At 35.1% G+C, this 16,507-nt stretch overlaps 1 protein-coding gene across 12 annotated transcripts in view; it reads left to right on the top strand.

The window, feature by feature from the left end:
• Positions 1–16,507, top strand: part of SUGCT (succinyl-CoA:glutarate-CoA transferase) — a 323,333-nt gene that overhangs the window by 83,281 nt on the left and 223,545 nt on the right. The window lies entirely within an intron of this gene.

The raw sequence follows: 16,507 nt of genomic DNA, 5'->3' as shown, positions 1-16,507 counted from the left end.
TTCTCTTTCAACAAAATTTTAAATGTTCCACGGTGTGATTTTTATGTCTATTTCTATTATTTGTGAAATTGATAGTTATTTTGGTGGATGATCTCAGTAGGAGCAGGATACATGATTTATATGCAAACGTGAATTTTATTCAGAACCCTTGGATATAATTCTGGTTACCTTCTGCAATATATTGTATTTATACATTCTGCAATGTATTGTATTTGTTTTTAAGCCTTGTGGGCAAATGTGGGCTACACCCATGTTGTCTTTATACAAGGAAACRTTAGGACTTGCCGGGAATAAAGTAAAAAGCATATGTCCAAATAATTTGTTAGGTAGAGTTGAAAATCCTTTACAATTCCTTTAATCAAAAATGTTGGACAAGGGAAGAAATTAGTAGGCTACTGTTGCCATGAGTGTTTGTAGTTCACAGGTGTGAGTAGGTGTTATTAAAGGATGTTTTCCAGAAAATAAGGGATAGGGATGTCTCAAACTCTCCTTGGCTTAACCTTTTTTATTTATACTTTGTGGGCATTTTTGACAACTTATCTAGGGAGTTTATCACCAACAGTGTTGCGCTGCGAGCAAAATCTACTATTGGGAAATTTTTGAGTACCAACTTTTTAGGTGGCATAACAAACTATGTTTGCTTCTCACCTTTTGGCCACTGATAATTATATCTTTCTTGTGCAAATTTGTTAAGCTGCAGCCATAAAACAACAGCCTTTTTTCTGACTTAGCCTTAGCTCAGGCAGGAAGGCTGTGAATTGTGGTATTATAAATTGTTTAGAGTTGCTGTGTTTTTAATAGTATGTTTATAAAGGTCTTAATAGATCTAAAGAACATACTTTACAAAGATTTCATTCTGTTTATACATAGAGATATTTCTTTTTTTTAATATTCCTTCCCCTTCCCTTTTATTTTTAATCCTATCTTTTAGAACCATTAAAAAATAACAGCTTGTAGCAGGTATTGCCAAATATGTGTTTTTTTTTTTTTTTTTTTTTTTTTTTTTTTTTTTTTTTTTTGTTTGTTTGTTTGTTTTTTTAAACAATGGAAAGATAATAGTTTGTGAAAAGCAGAAGTTTAATCTACCTTTCAAAATTTAAATCTTCCCTTGGACTTCATGGAGTACTACAGTAAGACCAGGACCCTAATTCTTGCAGCAACTGCAGAGCTTCCTATCTTGGAAAATTTCTGAAGTGAAACTCTTCTTCGTATTCATTCCATTCATCATCATGCTCTTTCAATTTATGAATGTGGCCAAAGAATTCAGTATCAACTACTTGAAATAGCAAATCTCCTATGTCTTTTCCAAGATTTATACTTCATACTTTGGGAGATTTTTTTCCCTAGAAATTAATGAAAGATAAACAAAACCCTCACATTTATTTTAGATTTAAAATGTAAGTTTCTTTGTTGTATCTATTTTGACTAACTCTTTACCTAGAACTATCGGTGGAAAAACAGACTTAAAAGAAAAAAAATGTTAAATAAAATTAATTTCTTCAGTGATAAAAGCATTATAGTATCACATTTTCATTGGCAAAACTCTGGGGTTTTATTTGCAGCAAAATTGGCAGAAACAACTGCAGGCAATTACAGGCTTCAATTCATCCAGGTACTGAAGCATATGTCTAACTTTAATTGAGTGAATAGTCGTTTGACTTCAGGGGATTATTCATGTTCATAAAATTAGACATATGCTTAAGTAACTTGGTGAATAAAGGCAATAGTGACTTAATAGAATAGTGAAGAGAGGACAAGCAACTAACCTGTGCTGTAGATGTTCTTTGATTGCTCTGGTAGTTCTATAATAGTTACTGGTGAATGTATTTTCTGTTCCTTAATAAAATATCCAGGCTTAGTAACTGTATAGTTTTGTGTTCATCTTCTATGCACAGTACTTTATACCCAAAGAGCGAACAGTCTCTTATTACAAAAAAGTGAATTGAGCCTGTTGAGGGCTGTTATGACTCTCTCATGTATGTTAAATATATTTAATAAATCACTGTTTTATTTTACAGGGCATCAGCCCAGGGGCAAGAGTACTGTGCMTTTCCTGCCAACTGTTGTTTGTTAAATTTACTAATTTGATTTAGAGGCATGGTGCATACCATGACCAGTTTGCATCATGGGCCATACCAATTTTTCATCTGAAGAGTTTTCTTTGCTATGTATTCTTGTACACAAAGTGATTTTGTGTTTTAGGGTTGCGTTGCATTAGGTAATTATACCTCAGACCCTCCTTCAAGTGTTTCATGAGAAGGCTTAACAGATTTGTTTTGGAGGGGCAGTGTGCTGATATTCTGAGGAGGAAGTGTTGACCAGAAAGAAACATAGGCATGTGCACTGGAGAGCAACTAAGAATTGCCAACTCAGATTACTTGTGGTTTAAAAGAGGAACATAATTTAAGGCAACAAATGTTTGCAGTACAGACATTTATGTAGACTGAAAACCTAGACCTACATCTTTATGTTCAAGAAGGAGGTAATTTTGCTCAGTCAACTTAGTTAATATCAAAATAAAAGAACTGGTAAAAAAAACCCCCTAAATTTAGCAACTGACGTAATCATTGATGCTACACTCTTTAACCAGAAGCACCTTTTGTGGTCCAGCAAAAAGAGCTATGTACTGGTATGTGTAGTCAAAATAGAGGTGTTTTCATAGCTTTGATCAAATTAGCTCTTTTTTTCATTTAAATTTGAGTTATTCTCCTGTTTCTTTGTTCAGTACATTCTTACTTTTTCTTCAATAAAATTGCAACTAAATATCTGGTATTACTGTGGTAATAAGTAATAAGTAACACTTCAACTTACATTTATTTATTACTTAAGGAACTGAATTGCAGGCTACTGCTAGGAAATTTAGTCTTTGTTATGGGATTCTAGCATCTGGACTTACAAGTCAGTTCTTTTCCTTCCTCTCATCAGACTGAAATACCTTCTTAGGTGTTTGACTAAATGGATTATTTCTTTTATCCTTTTAGGTAAATTTTAAAGAGGAAATTGTGTTGTTGTAGTTTGTTATGTTTCTATGGCATTCTGCAAAAACCTGCGTATTTATAAAAACTAGGAAAACAGGAGTTATGATTAATGCGTTTGACAACTTGCAGTAGTATTAGTTAAAACTGCATAAAACAGGTTTATGAAGCAATGAAGATTGGCTATGGGAAAGGGGCTTTTTGCTATTCTAAGAAATGCAAGTAGAAAGCAAGAAATAAATATCTAAATAAATAAGTGGAAGGAAGTATATCCAGTTCGTCAGTTGACCTTCGATGAGCTCATCAAACTGAAGAATTTGGCACTTTCATTTCTGTTTACTGGATAATGGGAACRTATAGCTAGGATAATGAACCAGGTATACCGGAAGGAGCAAATGAATAGAAAAGGCTTGGGGTTTACATATCTGATGTAGATAAAGTATGTATGGTACCTCTTATTGCCTTGGTTCCTTTCACTTATCACATCTTGCTGTCATTCCAAAAAAACAACTGGACAGAGTGCTATGGAGGTACATAATGGACATAAAATTAAGCAGCTGCATTTTTTTGGTGAGAAATAAAGTCAAACAAAAGGCATAATTTTATTGGCTACCACAGGCTTAAAATATTTATACTCTTTTAGGTGTTGCCAAAATATTTTCTCCAAAGCCTCTGCATAATTAGGACAAATTGGAGTAACTGCTTGATTGGGAATTATTGTCTTATCCCATTAATATACCAGCACATGAATAAGAAGTAGTTAGTGAACACTGAGGACGTAGCCAGTTGGAATCTTAAAGCAGGTATGTGATTCTAAGACACATTTAAAACTGCCACTTTCATGTATGGATGAGACTTTTAAAATTTCTTTTTCCCTTGCCCTACCTTATCTAATACCTTGTTCCACTTCAGATGAAGTGTTGCTGKCTCTCTGCTTTTGAAGTTCTTTGGCTTTAGCAGAGTGATGGTTATATATCCTGTAATATACAGGTAATATATCCTGTTACACTACTAATTTAAGGTATCGACTAACAAGACTGCAAGACTAACACTGCCTTGTTAGAAGAAAGAACTGGGAAATGAGGCTTGCAAGCTGTGCTTTGAAGGACACTTGTAAAATCATATTGTTGACCACTTGTCATGTCTAAACCAGAATTACATGTAGAGAAAAAATTGCTGGAAAGTTTATTTGCCTTTGTAGGCTCCTTGAGAAGCAAGGCTAAGTCAGGCTCATTTATGTGACAGCTGATGGATTCTTTCTCATAGTCATAAATCTAGGCCTGAACTGGGCCAAGCGTAGTTGGAATGAAACATGGAAATACTGGCAAAATTATAGAAAGTGTAAGTGATAAACAATTGTTACTCACTGGAGGAAGACTTAAGGGCTCTTCTGGAAGTCATGAGCAAATAAATAATTTTCTCTGTTTTCAAATGTGTTTTGTAATACAGTTATTTTTTGGTAATGCAGAGAAAGAAGAAAAAAATGGCAAAAAGAAAGAAAGAATAGGCAAATCTGAATTACAAGAATGCCATTTTTAATAGTATAATCAGAAAAACAAACCTTTGGTACAAAGAAAAATAATTCCTTCAATACATGAAGGGTCTCTTGAATCATTTATGGTTTTGCGATGTCTTTCATTATTTAACTTTCAATTGCTCTTGCAAGTAGTAATTTAAATGGTTTAGAATTATAATGTGGATCCCAGTGATAAGAAAGCTGGGGCTATGAATACTCAAGCTTTTCTTTAAATGCCAGGAAAAAAAGAATAGTGTATTAGATCCCCTTGGAAACAGGTACTTCCTCAAGTTTTATTAACTATGTATGTAAAAGTAAAAAGACCATTTGAAGTTAAGTAGTACTGATAAAATCCCAGCCATCAGAGACATCTGAAGGAAACTATTATTTTTGTACAATATATAGTACATAGTAATTTTTTTTAACTAGCAAAAGAGGGAGGCTCATTGATTAATGCTTTAAAGCATCTCCCAGCTGGACCGTTCTACACAGTGAACCTGGGGTGCTTAGTCAGAACTGTGTGTCAAGTAAAGAATAATGTTTTTTCTAACTTCAGTTATAACTCTTGTCTTACCTAAGAATTGTAAGAAAATTATCTGTCTAGATGGAGCGGGTCTGTAAGTTGTAAAGACTTTATTTGATCCCTTAGCAAAAAGTAAGTCTTGTGTGGCTTCAATTTTTTTCTTAAGGCTTGAAAACTCATTTTTAATTATATCTCAGGGTAACATAATGGTGTCAGACACTATGAATTTCTATGGTGGACTTGATGATTGGCTGCATATACTAAGGCAGAGGGATATGTAGAAGTGATGTCAGGACAGAAAAACTGCTGTCCATTTAAATTGGAGTAGAAAATGGAGGAGACTGGAGAGGTGAAGAAAAGAGAAGTATATAGCTGGAGAAAATCAGAAATTTTGTTAGAATAATGTATCTATACACACTGAACAATGTTGGACATCTTTATAGAAGAGTAATAGTTATATATTATAAATTTTCAATAGTATTAGTTTCTGAATCAACAAATATGCATAACCGAATTTGTCTTTGACTTCTATAGAATGGTTTCATTTCACCAAAAGAGCTTTAGGGGTAAATTAACCTAAAACTTCACATTAAATTTTGTTCTATTCATTCATTCACTTACAAGTCAAATAGAATAGGGAAATTCAGAGTTATGCTTGAGAAACAAGAACATTTTTCTAAAAACTGAAACCAAAAAAGAGCTTTTGTTTGTCAATTTTTCAACTTGAAAAGGCTAATTTAAACCAAATTAAACTGAATAAAGGCTTGTGGACTGAAACTTCTGAATGTGGGGTTTCTGCATGGAGTGTATTTTTTCATGGCTGCATTACAGACTTCAGAAAAAGTTTTGAAGCAAGATTATTGAAGTCTTTAAAGGCAGTGATAATAGTTTTTTATAGTATCTGTTTTTGTGTATTGCTAATAAAAAATAGTATTGCATGGAACTGCTATTTTTATGGTTTTTGAAAATCATAAAGTTTCTAATTTTTTGGTTTTTTTATAATTTTTTTTTATGTGAACTCAAATTTCAATTCTTTGTCTAATAACAGTGTTAAACAAAAGTTCTTTGGTGCTGGATTATTTAGGCACTGCTTGGTTCTTGAGTCAGACTGACTTTGTTCAAAGTAGTGCGAACTGCTCTGGGATGCCTTTACCCATGTTCTGAATGTCTGGTTGTTGGTGTGAGCCCTGGAATGTGCATACATCACTTGTGGCAGTATTCATATTCTAATGCTTGCACTTGTGGTGTACTGCCCTAATACTGAGAAGTTTTGACATGGGGATAAGATTTTCTATGTGTATGTTTGCCTGGTTTACCAGAAGTGGAATGTAACACTGACAGAGACGTGCTTTTTCTTCCACTGGAGTTAGTCTGTGCACCTGTATGAGCACTTCTGAATGTGCTAGTCATAGTGAGAGTATGTTTTCCAGAACTACAGATTTGGCCTGAAAATGAATAACTGGGAAAAATGGTGTAGTTTGTTGAAGTTTATGAACAGAAAAAAAAAATTGCTTCTGGCCTCTTTTCCCAAGTCTTTCAACATGTTAAGTATGTAATGACTGTTATTCCCTGTACTCAATACAGAGAGACATTACAAAAACTGATGGTGTTAAGATATAAAGATTTTTTGGGATAAGTTGGTGGTTGAAAAGCTGCTATCAACAGTAATTTAAAAAAGCATCCTTATACATCTACAGTTATGGATGTACTTAAATTGATTCACATAAATTCTTACTGAAGACAATGAGACTTAGGGTATTTTCAGTTGGAAGAGACCTACTTTGGTTTAAGGATTGCACAGAATAGAAATAGATCTAAGAATTTATTTTAGTGCTTTTTAAATAATAGATGATGAGGTGGGGTTCACACTCATCTTGTTCAGACAGATAAAATGCATGAAAATTCAGTAAAGATCTAAATAAGTGTTTTTGAAGGAATTCTTAAAAGCAAAGCACTTACAGTTTGTTCCAAACACAATGTGAACAACATGTAAGCCAGTTAGGTGGTGTCCAGCCAAATTAATCACAAGTTTGCAAAGCTCTAGAAACTGTTCAAACAATTCGCCTGAAAATACTCCAATACCAATAAACAGACATGTATGAAAAATCTATGTGAAGTCAAATAGTAATTATCAACAAAGAAATAACCCTTGTTCCTAAGGCCAAAGACATTTTCCTTTCCATAGGATCATGGTACTCATTTTTTTTGGATTTTAAGACAGGTTGCTCTGATTTTTGGTGTTGCTGTATCACTAAGGAATGTTTATGTAGTGGCAGCTAGAATACAGTCACTACTCGTGCTGAAAGCTGGCTCAGGGTCTCTGTATTTAATCTCTAGTTTGTTCTCTAACTGCAGTATCTTTCATTTCTTCTGGTTATAGTTCTTCAGTAGCAGGAAAAAGGATAAAATAAATTTAGAGCTGAATAAGTGGAGGTTCACATTTTGCTGAGGTAACCATAATACACCTGCTTGTTCCCAAGAAATACTTGTCACAAGCTCTTCTGATTTTGCTTCTGTATTGTTCTTAGCTGATGTATATTCATCAGTTGTAGAAAGTTGATCTGATCATATGATACAKTGTTGAGATTCTTTTCTCAAATAGAATTTATGCTGGAGTTTTTGGAGTAGTTAGAATTACAAAGTGGTGTTTGGAGAATTTTCTGGAAGGATGAYTCAGCTTCATTCACAACCTGGTCAATATCTCTTTGTTTCATTCCATACTTTGCTTAGATATGTGAAAAGCTTCCCATCTTAYATAGATATGGTATCTGTAGTTTAATAGCTTGGCATAGACCTAAAGTGGCAACCTGAGTAATGAGTGATAAAAGTTATTAAGAATTTTGCTTAAATTTGGCATTTCCAAGCTTAAAAGAAAAAGGACAAGTAAAATTATTTTAGATTACACTTTCAATTTGTTTTTTATACAGATGAGATTAATTGSTGCATAATGTCTCTGAAGTTGAAAGCGAGTGCCTTTCTGTAGTTCATTCTTTGCTGGAGAGACATAAATGGTCATTAGTACCCTGCATTTATTTTTATTACCTAATACTGGGTTGGAATCTGCTGTTATACATCTCATACTCAATCATGTGTACATCTCACAAACTGGTACATAGGGAGCAGAACCAGAATAATCTGTGCATATAAACACTAGAAAAAACAAAGGTGCATTTGGCATACAATAATACTTAAAGTACACTGGCAGGATACTTCAGTCTAGAGAGCTTCCTTTGAATCAACAACTTTAACTCTTTTTTTTTGCCTCTTTTGGTAACATCTGTGTTTGAAAAATGTCCTTCTTATGAAGTAACTTTTGCAGAGTTCTCTGGAAGAGTCATTTGGCATCATTCACATCCTGGTCAGCATCTTTTTCCCTGCTATGACATTTGCCTGAGTGTGTGAAAAATATCCCACTTTAGTTGGGTGCATAACCCGAGTCCTAATTTAGTGCTGACTTGAATTTTCTACTCATATGCCCTTTTGAGTTTGTTTTTCTTCCTGGAAAGCTAAAACCTGGGCCAGGTATACCAGTCTTAACAGCCTTCTGCAGCAACTCTTACCCTAAAGGTAACATGTCAGTGCCAGTGTAATTAAATGTGGGCCATTCTTCTCTAGGCAATGGAAGCATTTCCCTTTGACACATGTGCATCTTCCTCACTCTGCATGACTAAAATAATTCCTGCTATCCTGTATGGGAAGAGATGCCTGCTTTTGAGATGCTTCTAGCATTTCATGTCCTCCATTGAATGATCTTATGKCCCACAAAGGACACAATGAATAGGTTAAGTCCACAGGCCATGTTCATGTATGTATATTTTTCTTCTTGCTGTGGTTTTAAGAAATATGTGTCTACAAATGATGAGTAGCCCAGAAAGTCTTTCGCATTTTTTTTTTGTCATGGAGTGTCAGTTTGTGTTGAGGATTTTTGTAGGGAGTTGATAAGCTGGGTAAGTAGAAATTAAGCGGGACTTAAAATTTTGTTATTTTGTGTAGCCCCTGTCACATGTARAAGAAATTCCTTTTTTGGGACTACTGAGCAGCCCACAGATGCTGTTCAATCTTACTCTCATGAAATAAGGTATATACCTGTTATTGACCCACCCAATCCATATGGGACATGTAAATTTAARTAGGACTTGGTTCTTTTGCTTATTTTGTCACATTAAGGATGGGATTGTTTTTAGTTATCGTTTCGACATGTGATTTGCATTTTGTTATCCTTAAAAGACTAAGAATTTTCTCATTATGGCTATTGTTAATTGGAGTAAACAAATACAGTAAATCTGGCCTTGAAGTAGATATTGCATTCTTGAGATGCTAAGCACCTTTGGGTGCTTTTGCTATATAAGATATTCAATTAAAATATATTTCTACAGTTTTAAAATTTATGCCTTCTAAGATCACTTGCAGGCAAATAAGAAAATTATTACAATGAGAAAATGCCGTTATTTTTATTTGTTTTTAATCTCAGAAACACCCATAAGATGTATGAAAAGACATGATTTTTAATCCTTTTTAAAACTGGTGTTCACTGTGGAAAAATTACAACTGTGAACTCCAGACAAGTAGTGGCACACAATGAAAGTGCTGTAGGGTGACACTGAAAGCAGATTGTGGTTCTTGTAAAAACCTCCTTTTTTCATTTTCCCCCCTCTGTTTTCTTTCTCTCTTTTGTATAACCAGTCATCTTTATTTATAATAAGAAATGAGGGATATTTTTATCTCCCTAGTAGAAAGTAAGTATTATTACTAGATTGTTGAAATAAAATTCTTCGTGCAGAATGGTACCGTATATTCTGCACTGAAACAACATAGAGTGTGCAAGGAACACACTGCAAAGAATGTTCAGTTTTATGATGCACACAGTAATGCTCTCAGTTACTTGATTTTTTCGGGGCATAGTGTTGCAAATGTCAAGAGCCTTTGAAACATTTGAAGCAGATATTCTACTGCCAAACTGTAGCATTTGAACTCAAAATGAAACAGTTCCCTTAAACCCTGACATTAAGTCTTAACAGTTTCACTTCCCAATTGGATGTGGTATGAAGAAGATAAATAATAGAACTGCAGCAGGATAAAATATTTATTCTCCCATGAGGTGGGAAAGAAAACCATGTTTAGCATTTACTTTGCAGTTTTATTTATTCTGGCTCATTTCCCTCTTATAGTCACATATATACATTTCCAGGCACACGTTAAAAGCAGTAACTAGGGCTTGGCTCAGGCYCGGTGTCCTTCCTTTCCCCCTTCCCTTTCAGTCTGAGTTTCTCTCACAGCTTCCCCTAAACTGCATCTTTGTCCCCATGCTCCTTTTGGGAAGYATTCGTCAAAATGTTTTTAATTGTCTGGAATCTGGTATGCTTAATCAAAGAGATCGATTTCTATGGAAGGCAGTGTCAGCCTTTTCAAACAGGAGTGCCAKATTTAAACATCCCAATAAAAAAGGCATGAATTTCCCATTCTCTCAGTACCTGCTGCTCCCACATTCATTGGGAACAGTGAGGGTGAGAAGTCACTGTGTTTTCATTAGGTGTCCACCTTCACTTTGGAAATATCAGGCTCCATTTCTTATTTGCCTTGTGAACATATTCTCATAATCAAAGTTTCTGCCTGACCTTAGTTGTTCTACTGGCTTAATCCACACGTCTCATCATATTTACATTAGTGTTGCATGCCTTGCTGCCTCACTGGTAGCATCTGTGTTAGAAACACTCAGAAACATAAACTTTTTAGGTCCTGCCACTCATCCATCTATTATGAAACCTCTGGCACTAGTTTTGTGCCCTTCTTCTGCTATATTCTGTACTTTCTCATCAGAGATGCTTTTCTCCCATGCCTCCCTCAAAGTTAGTCAACACTGTCCACAAATCCTCTCCACTCGTGCAATGTTGGAGGAAGTCCTGGAGTTGGACTTCAATGCCTTTTCTCTGATCTAACAGCAGACGTCTGTCCTGTGGCCACTTCTCTTTTTCTGTGAATCCCTCCTGTGATGGGGAAGCATACATGCTTGCAGGAGTGAAAAAGAAATTTAGTAGATAGTGGGTTTTTTTTGGTTTTTTCACTACTCAGAAAAAGTGGCATGGACAATGAGGTTATTGGTATCCCTGTAATGCTGAAGAAGTAACCTCTAAGAAAAAGGTGGAATTTTGGTCAATAAGCACATTCTTACAAACACACACACAGAGACATATTTTCTTTTTTAAAACCTACACTGATAGATAAATTGACAAATTGTCTGTTCTTACTGAATTTCCCCATGATTCCAGTTCGACAGCAGAAAATACTCCTTGATTCTCTTGGGGAAAAGGTTGATAAAAGGTATCAATTCAAGCATCCAATTTAACACGTAAAGTATGGTTAAAAAGGTGATCACTCTGTAAGCTTTATACAGATACCTGAGCTTGAAACTAACATGTACTCTTCTAAAGAGAATTCACTATGAGCATCATTAGTGTGGTACAGCATGTCTGGTATGTGTCGATTACGGGTGTGATGTTTTTGTTCTATAATAAGGTCTGTGTAGAAAAGTTGGCAAGAAATCTGTTCCATGTACTTGAGTAGATCTTGGAACAAGAATGTACAAGTGCACTTTCAGAGATAACCTTATAAAGCAATGATTTTAGATGAGGAGCAGTACTTAACATGGCCTCTATTAAAAACTTGTACTGTGATTCTGTATTGCTTGTTGAATTAGGGTTTCGTCTGCACTGTTCTGTCTTTTCATGATCTGTCTGCTTGTTTGGCTTCCTACTGTTACCTTGTTTAGGAAGTAAATGTTTTCTGTAGAAGCTGCAAAATTACAAGTGGTTTTTTTTTGGATCGTCCTCTTTTTAGCCTTATAGAATAAAGAGCTTTATCTGTTCACCCTTCTGAAGCCTTAGTTTGCTAAGCCTTTGTGATATTTTGCAATCTGTCCAGGAAAGTCCTCCAAGATGGGGAGAGTAAAAGATTATTCAACATATACTATTATAAGGGTGGAGTAGTGCTGTGGAATTATGATCAAAATGCTCAGTTTCCATATTTTCAGTGGCCTTGGAAAAAGATAAGAAGAAGAATTATAGATTATTTTTCCTGAGAGCGTAGAATGTGAAGAAATTTCATTTGTCATATAGAAGGGCAACTTTGTGCCTCAGACCATCACACTTTAAAGTTAAGTGAGAAGGAACATATGCACACACAAAGCAGAATAGTTTTTTATGCAGTTTATATATATATATATATATGTGTGTGTGTGTGTGTGTGTGTGTGTGTGTGTGTGTGTGTATATGTATATATGCATTCATACATGTATACATAAATGTGTATAAAATACAAACTTGTCCATTTGTAGGAATTCCATATTACCTTTCAGGATGAGGTTAATTCAGACGCAGTTGCTGAAGGATGGTTATAGCTATGCTAGGAGCTACCTGTGTATGGATACACACACACACACACACACACACACACACACACATATGTGCATTTTGATATTTTGCTTTAGCAATACTGAAGACTTATGTAAGTATTGTAGCCATCATTACCAAAGTTACCCTTTTTTCTATCACTTTCTATCTAAATCAAAAGGTTCTACGGAGGAAGCAGATTTCATTATATATTCTATGTAAATGAGGAAGCTGAGACAGAAACTAAATTGTCCAAAATCAGTCACCAGGTAGCAAAAGTCTTATTAGAATTACCCCAAAAATCACCAGTTTACTTTGTTTTTCTCTGTTAAGCAGCACTGAATCTCATTTTGTAGTGTTAATACTTAAAAAAATAAATTTATGTTCCTTATGCTTATTATGGATATTGCTTAGTCTGAGGGTATGTTCCAGTAGGAGGATATTTAAATACAATCATATTTTCACCATGAGGACGGTCAGATTGTCTGGAGAGGCATTGCAACCTCCATCCTTGGAGTTTTTTTAAGAACTGGTTGAATAAACCCCTAAGCAACCCATTCTGATCTTTTAGGTGTCCCTGCAGGAGGATAGTTGGGAGCCTTTCCAAAGTTTCTTCTAACCTGACTTACCCAGTGATCCTACAATCAGAGGTTCATATAAATAGAATGCTCCCCTCTCCTCAGTTCTGGTGTCAGTTGGAACAGCAGGAGAAGGGAAAATGACTTATTCTGGTCATATCATTCCATAGGGAAGGCAATACCAGCAGCAGTGGCTGATCATAGTAATGGTCTACAAATTGGTGCTGAGTGGCAAGGGCAGCAAAATTATGTGCACTTGCAAAAGAGTTGTTCTGAGTGAGGAGCAGGCAGGAATACTGGACAAATTGGGAAATAGAAGCAGAAAGACCACAGTCTCCCCATCCTCCTTTAGTATAAAGAGGGTCATCATTCATGTTATTCTCTTGAAAAAGGGATGTCTGCTATGTCAAACATACAGCAGCTGTGGTCTGAGAAAAAACTGCCTAAAACTATTCAAGATTGTTTTTAAAGTAAAGTTTTAGCCCTTACTGTTTCCATGGCAATGCTTTAGTGATACATTTTTGAATGGAGAATTTATAGGGAGCAAATGGCAAACAAGAATGTGACTCCAGCCTTTTGGAAAAAAGGGACAATAAAGATCAGGAGTTAGTTGAGGTGTGAGCCAGACCCCTGCACCAGCATTGCTGTGATTTAGTTGTGCTTCTTGGCTCAGTTTGTAGCTGTGTGAAAGCTATTAGTGTTGCAGAAGTGAATGCTGCAGGCCTGCTGTGCCTCAGCTCTGCAGTGAGAAAAATCTGCATGATGTAATGCTGCAGGTTGTACAGGACAGAGCTCTACAGCTTTAAACTGCAAGTAGGGGAGCATGGTTGAGCAGAGAAAAGAGCAGCCCTATTTTTCACAAGCTAAAACTACTGAAATATTATTTCTCTTTGATTCTACTTTTTTCCATTACATAACATGTTTTGCCATATGAATAAAATTGAAAAACATTTAATTCTGAAAAATTAAAAATCACAAATGTTTTGAATTACTGCAACTTTTGATTTCAATTTTGTTTAAAATGTACCTTTTTTCTTTGACATTATATGTTATAGTGAGTGCTGCTGTTGACAAATAAACATTTTCTGCACTGAAAAAGGTTCAGTCCTAGAAGTATCCTGATGAATCTGCCTTTGAATATATGTATCAGATGCCACCTAAGCATAGGTAACTGCTGTAGCCCTAAGCACAGGTTCAGAAATAGAGAATAAACTAGAATTAACAGGAAAAAACCCTACCCAGCTTGATCAACATAGTTCCTGATAATGATGTTAAAAAAAAAAAAAAAAAAAAAANAAAAAAAAAAAAAAAAAAAAAAGAAATTCCTGAACAGGAATGTCCTATTTTCTGTTGTGTTGCTAGTATTGAGGACTACTGTCTTCTAGGGACTGAGGTGGAAACATCATAGGCTTCTTTTTGGAGACATCAGATTGGACAGCAACTTTTCAATCAGTTAGGAGTGACCGTCAAGTTGCAGCCTAAGCAATTGTTATCCTCAAAGCAGTTATCTTTTCTCTCTGTGTAGCTTGTTCAACTTTTTCCCAATATACTGTATTATTTCCAGTAGACTTCATGTTCTCGTAGCTTGTTTTCTTACATGTGTTTTCCTATTTTCTTTTTTTGCCATTTGAACTCTATCAGATTTTGAAATATATTTAAGATGCATTAATTTTGTCTTTGCTATCATTTTCCATAATTTCATTATATTTTGTACAAAAGTGCAAGGCCTTCAGCTGCTGACTTGGTGGCAAATCCAAAGATATGGAAGATCCAAACATCTTTAAAGTCCTTCTGTCTCAAATTAAAGAGTCCCATGCAAGTTTTGTACGCTCATAAATAAAGTAATACCTGTCAGTTTGCAAAAAACATGCAGACTGTGCAGCCTAGTGCAATTTATTAATGCTACTGTATTGCAAGATGAAATAAAATGTGAACCTGAATTCCAAATTCATCTGACAGAGTTGTATGACCCAGGTGTTTTAGGAACAAGTAGATTGGTAAAAAGTCAAGCCAGCAATGATGTCCAGTGACAGTGATGTCTGTGTAGTTACAGCAGACAACAGAATTAATTTAAAAAGCATAGAAATGTTGGAAGTATGGCTATGAAAATGTTTAATTTAAACCAGAATATTCATTGAAGAGTATAGAAAGGATAGTATTTAAACAGGAAGGGAAGAGAGCACAAGATAAACATTTATCAGGCTCTTCAGGGAGTAATATTTTGTGGGAGAACATTCTATCACTGCACTATAAAATCCTAAGGATCGCAGAGGGGTTGTCCAGGTCCTTGGAACTGGTTCTACATAATACCATAGCATAATTCTCTACACTGAAAATGCTGCTAAGTCCTTTCTCTACAATTCTAATAGAAAATAGTATAGCTCACRGTTTTGGTAGTGCATAGGAGTGACTACTACTGCACTCGATTTTCAATTGCTTTTATAAGGGAGCATGTTTTTCTTGAAATACATCTTGTTACATATTTGTATTTTCAATATCCAGGTAAATGTCTAAATACAACTCATAAACAAATATTTCATCTGAAGTAGGAATGTCTTGTCAAAGTCCTGACTGAATTGATTTAGACAGGAAATCAAGTCTGACTTTTTTATCTCAGAGCCAGCTTTTTGTTCTACCAGGAGGGAAGTATACAGTGGTGAAATCATTCATGATAACCTTTTTCAGTCTCATGGGAAGAGTASGCATATAGATTTCCAGTCTATGCTGTAGTTCCAGTCATAAATATTATTTCATGATACAGAAAGGAGTTGATAAAATGATGTTGATATTTTTGTGATTGATGACATGTCTGTATCAGAGCTGGTTCATTATTAAATATGACAGGTAAACTTTTGTTAAGATGGCACATGTGTAAGTGTCATAATTTGATCCAGTAGCCTAATGGTATTTCAAAAGGCATTTCAGTCTTCACAAAAGTTTTGACAGCTGTACAAAAATCACTGTCGTGGATGTATTTATCATCAAGATTTGATGATAATCTACAAATCTCAAGATAACTTTGGACGTGAGATGTCTTGGCTTCTGCGGCAGCTCTGGGTYTTGCTTATGAGTCATATTATGTGCTGATTGTGTGAGTTCCTGGGCATCTGACCCATAGTGAATGAACTAACTTATTTCTCAGAGCAAATAATGAGAAAAAAATGTAAAGAAGTGTGTTTCAACTCCAATTTGTATGTCCAGGCTTTTGTTTATTTAAGAACTGTAATATTATAGTCTGACAGATTTAATTTGATTCTATTTACTACCGGATTTTCTCCAGTGATACAAGAACTAGCCTAAGAGAAGGCCTGCCTTTCTCCTGAAATACAGTCATGAGACTATTTTGTAACAATATTACTGGGAACCATGGGAGCAGTATGTGTGTGAAGCCAATGGAATTATACAGAGGAAAAACTCAGGCACATAGATAAATTTTGCTACTCAATTTTGCTGATCTGTGACTTTCTGTATTCAGAATCACAGAACCATAGGATCAGCTAGGGTGGAAAAGACCTTTGAGATCATTGAGT

This window comes from Malurus melanocephalus, unplaced genomic scaffold (assembly GCF_030028575.1).
Source record: "Malurus melanocephalus ecotype Western Australia unplaced genomic scaffold, MMel_1.1 scaffold_145, whole genome shotgun sequence".
Taxonomy (NCBI): domain Eukaryota; kingdom Metazoa; phylum Chordata; class Aves; order Passeriformes; family Maluridae; genus Malurus; species Malurus melanocephalus.
This window is presented reverse-complemented; position numbering and strand designations above follow the sequence as displayed.